Raw genomic sequence first — 5,105 nt, forward strand, 5'->3', positions numbered from 1 at the left:
CTAATTATTTTAAATTCTTCAAATATTAAAATATATGCAAAACTGTATAACAAGTATTACACAATATCATGATTCTTTTACTTAAACTTATTCTGAAACTCAATGAATATGAATTAATTCATTATACCTATGACTTTTAATCCTATTGTTAAAATAGCCTTAAACTCATAACCATAATTATTTTTATATCCTCTAAGATGTTCATAATATTATTTCAGTATTTTTGTAGGGTTGCAAGAAAAAGAAAAGTTAACTCTCAGGCTAACCTGGGTTTTAGATTTCAACTGTTATCTAACTCATTTTCATTAGGAATAGGGAATCAAAGGGGATGTAAACCTATAGCTACTGTAAAATCCTAGCTCAGCATACCTTTACACTAAGATTATAACTATATATACATTATGACCCTTCCTACACACACACACACACACACACACACACCCGTACACACAAACAACTGTAGTCAGAATTTGTGTGTGTGCACTTATATGGGAGACTATATATGAAAAATAACTACCATTTATACTGCATTTAAATCCATTAAAAAAGTAAATTTGTCTCTTTGCATGGTAAATTTTTATTCATCTTGCCCCCTACCAATTTCTTCATGAATTCTTCTAGGGCAGAGCCTATATTTTATTTCTCTTTCATTATTTAAGTGCCAAATACAAGATCTAGCTTTAAATAAGCACTCAATAATATAAAATGGAAAGGACATACAGTATAATCCATTGGGCTTTCTTTCTTTCTTTCTTTCTTTCTTTTTTTTTCCAATCAGCTTGAAAGTCAGATCAGAGCCACAGATACCACACTCCCAGCAGTCACATCCCATGGAGACTGGCTATCTGATGCCAGCCACGCATCCTCCCTGGGCTCACCAAGGGTTACAGACCTGGGATGTCACAGCATGTAACAGAGCCCTTTTGCCCATCAGAGCACTAGTAAAATCTGATAGGAAGGAGGCAGCTGGGCCACTGGGCTTTTAAGAATGACATATCAGATTCTTAGACCTGTAATATACTTCCTCTGTATTAGAAAAGGTTTTATATATCACAACACTAGTATCTCTTCCACAATATATCTCTCTCTTATTTGTCTTGCCCAAACATGGAATTATAAATATGAAGACAAAAATAACCATTTAGTACTTGTTTCATAGGTGTACTCTTTCTATAATAATTAAATGTAGGTTAATCTCTCCTTCCTTATCCACTTGGGTAGAAAAACATTACATAATTGTATAACAATTTATTCTTTTGCTTATAAAAATTTTGACTCACTGTACTCACAGAGGTTTTAGGTAGAAACTTGCATGACATGGAGAAAAATTCAGGTTCTTCCAATAACATGACAGGTATCTCAAATTTTCAATAAACAAGAACAACAAAAAATCTTCTGAATCATTTTAATAACACCTTGAATTTCACAATGAGTAATATTATTTTAAAATTACTAGTTTGGAAATACTTCTTTACCTATTTCCAGATTATAAAAATATTTTATGAGAAATGTAGGCATATCCCCATTCTTAGAATCTCTACCTTAAATTGTTTGAAGGTTATTCTCATATCTCTGGAAATCTTTTGTTTTTCTCCAGGATAATATCCACTGCTCTTTTAACCATTCTCAAATGTTGTATAATTTTTGTCCTAAGATTTAAAAGTATACTGCAAATACACTCTTTGTTTCTATTTTGTAAAAAAGGAAACTTAAATACACTTTGTAATCAAATTTACTCTGAAATCAGCCACAGATAGTTTAGGCACATACAAACATTTAAAGTCTGAGTACTATGCAAGATTTGGACGGTTCTATAAGTATTAGCAATTAAGGCTATGGGAATTAATGGAATATCTTTCAGAGAAAGTGTGGAATGAGGGAGCAAAGCTGAGAACTGGGCCCTAAAAATTTGTAAAGAACTCTGAAAGACAAGGTGAAGTGGGAGCATATTGTGTAACCCAAGCTGGAGGTTACATGTCAAACAGAAGGGTGTGTTCAGGCAAGGTAAATGAAGACCCAAATAGAAATTCTTTATTAAATCAGAACATTTTTCAAAAACATAGCTATGCATCTTTATATTACTTGTGAAGTTGACATTTGCTGTCAAGTTGCCAATAAGTTAAACATAAGAAAGAGAGAAGAAGAAAGAAAGAAAGAAAGAAAGAAAGAAAGAAAGAAAGAAAGAAAGAAAGAAAGGAAGGAAGGAAGAAAGAGAAAGGAGACAGAAGAAAGAAGAAAAGAAAGGAAGAAAATTTGTATCCATCTCTTTCTAGTCCTGGTATACGTATTCCCCCATCCATTCCAGCCCCAAGCAAAATCCATTTACATTTTAATGTCAGGTTTTTGCTCTGCAACCAAACCTTGTACCCCTAATTCCAATTTTCATTATTCTAACAGATGGAGAGATTTTTATTTTTGTTAATAGAAATATGATGTTCATATTTCTGTGCTAATGATTCATGTACCATGGACATTTAAATGATTTCTTAGAAAACGAAGAAACAGAAATACTGTAAATAGTTCTTGAGCCAGGCTGGCATGGCCCAGTGGTTGAGTATTGACTATGAACCAAGAGGTCACGGTTCAATTCAGGGTCAGGGCACATGCTCGAGTTGCAGCCTCCATGCCCTGTAGGGCATGCAGGAGGCAGCCAATAAATGATTCTCTTTCATCATTGAAGTTTCAATCTCTCTCTCTCTCCCTCTCCCTTCCTTTCTGAAGTTAATAAAAAAGTATTAAAAAATAATTATTGAGCAAAATGTTATATTACTTCATTGATGAAATATGTATCAAATATATTTAAATGTATATAATTTTAAACCCAAATATACATATACTTTTGCAACTGCAATTCTAGTGAAGAACTATTCACTCAATATTAACAAAGAAAATCAAAATAGCATTCTTGATGTTTCTATCGTTAATAACTTCATTATAATTTTGTTTTGGGGTTCTTTCATGATTAATGACATATCATAAATTTGTCTAATGGAACAGGTTTTATAAAGAAGTTAGTTGCACTGACATGTAGAAACTTAGATTCAACAACAACCATGGGGATCACTAAGGCCAACCGCCTCATTTTCCAGAATTAAAACAACAACAACAAACCTAGAAAACACAGTGTTCTGTGTCCCCTGGTAACTAGGTCCTAAACTTGGCTTGCTCCTTGCTTAACAGAAAATCAAGCTTCCCGCCACTCATGGGAGCTAGGTGTTGGTTCTTGAGTACCGCTGAAATAAGAATTTCAGAAGCCCCCATAGAAAGATTAGATGTGGGAAAAGGCTTTGCTTGAATGAAGTTAGATTCCTCGGGTTCCAAAGTCCCATTTCCCTCAAGACAGTCCTGAAGGAGGTGCAGCTGGGAGTTCCTCAGAGCCAAAAGCAGGCCAGTGTCCAGAGCTTCCGTTCTGTGTTGCAGCCAGATGTAGTTCAGCACCCCAGCCAATAAAGTCCATCAGTCCACTGTGGAGTCCCACATGGCTGTGAGCCACGTGGGCACAAGGGATCACATCCCCCTGCCACAGGACAGCCAGGGGCCTGGTGCACCCGAGAAAGAGAGTAAAAACCAAAAGAGCGTGCATGTTGGTTTAGAAGTTTAAATATTCATGTTTTGCACACATGTGGTAGCCATGACTATTCTGGCCAATTACCTATTCCCACATCACCCAGACCTTCCTGGGCATGTGTCTATCTGGTCTTCCCTCTCCTCCTCTCCCGTTAAATAATAACCAGGTTATTACAACAGCATCATTTATACTCCAAATTTTGTGATCGTTCACTACAAGAGTGACAGTAAATCATAAAGAAATTTGTGATATTTTTGTTACTACAGAAATGTCCATTTGAGGACTCAGCAAAACTCTTAATTATCCCATTCTATTTTAGAGATGGTTAGATTGAGATTTTACAGAAAAGAAACTAACAATTCACATAATATAACAATGAAATAAACATACATGAGGATTGACTTTATTTTCTAGAGCAGTTTTTTCATGGAAAAAAATGATTTTAATTACAGATGAGCAACTTTAAAAGAATGGAAATATTTAAATGATGTACTTGTTTTTCTACACCTGCTAACAGGTGCTAAAATCTGTTTGGATTCTCTGAATGGAGAGTTCTGTAGCCAACGTGTCATTATCATAAAAACCAAGATAAAAAAGACTATGAAATATTGAGGCTGATTTAGTTTTCAAATGCAAAGCAGCAGCTGTATTAAAGCACAAGGCTACTGGAAAAACCTCGAGAGAAACAACTGCCATCTTTAGTTATGGGGTGTGCTCTCAGACAATGAACTGACTGATTGGACACAAGAAAATGGAAAAATTCATCATGTTCTTAACAATAAGTTTCATCTCAGGAAACTGATGTGTGGCGAGCTGCAGTCAATCATTCTTTCACTCAACAAAGAAAACAGGTGATTGATACTGGGTGGACATAGGTAGAAATAAATTGCTTTTGCTAAGATTATATTTACTTTTTAAATAACACCATTTATAACCGTTTTTAGTCCAAGAAAAGTTTTTCTACAACACATATGTATATATAAACACATGTTTATATATATGAAGGTATATGTATACATGCATATAAATATGAGTGTGTGCATTTATTTATAGGAAAGAAAAAAAGGAAGGAAAGAAGGATGGAAGAAAGGAAGAAATGAAGAAAGAAATGAAGGAAGAAAGGGAACTCAGACAAAAGCCAGTCATTGATAGATCAGCCTAATAACCTTAAAAAATGTTATTTTTTATTTAATATGTATTATACTTTACTGAAGAGTGTACATTCAAAAGAAGGACTAATTGACACATCCATGGACATTTGTAAGTTTATGGGAAGCAGCAAAGAGAATACTGAATTGATTATGAAAATATGAAACACCAAAGTAATTCCAACAAAGAATGCTTTAAAAAATGAGATTAATATACTTTTAGCTTTGCTAAAAGTCCAATATAAGAAGAAATTATTAAAGGAAGGATGATTTAATTGTGTGGCAAAAGAGTTGTTAAATGCATTTTCTGTTATAAAACTCTACTAGAGGCCCGGTGCATGAATTCATGCACAGGTGGGTTCCTGATTTGGGGGGGTAGGGGGCCGGGA

At 34.5% G+C, this 5,105-nt stretch overlaps 1 non-coding gene across 1 annotated transcript; it reads right to left on the bottom strand.

Moving 5' to 3' along the window:
- Positions 1-774: 774 nt before the first annotated feature.
- Positions 775-1,012, bottom strand: LOC118662062. Its single transcript, XR_004969586.1, has one exon.
- Positions 1,013-5,105: the final 4,093 nt, after the last annotated feature.

The sequence above is a fragment of the Myotis myotis genome, unplaced genomic scaffold (genome assembly GCF_014108235.1).
Source record: "Myotis myotis isolate mMyoMyo1 unplaced genomic scaffold, mMyoMyo1.p scaffold_m19_p_1, whole genome shotgun sequence".
Lineage (NCBI taxonomy): Eukaryota > Metazoa > Chordata > Mammalia > Chiroptera > Vespertilionidae > Myotis > Myotis myotis.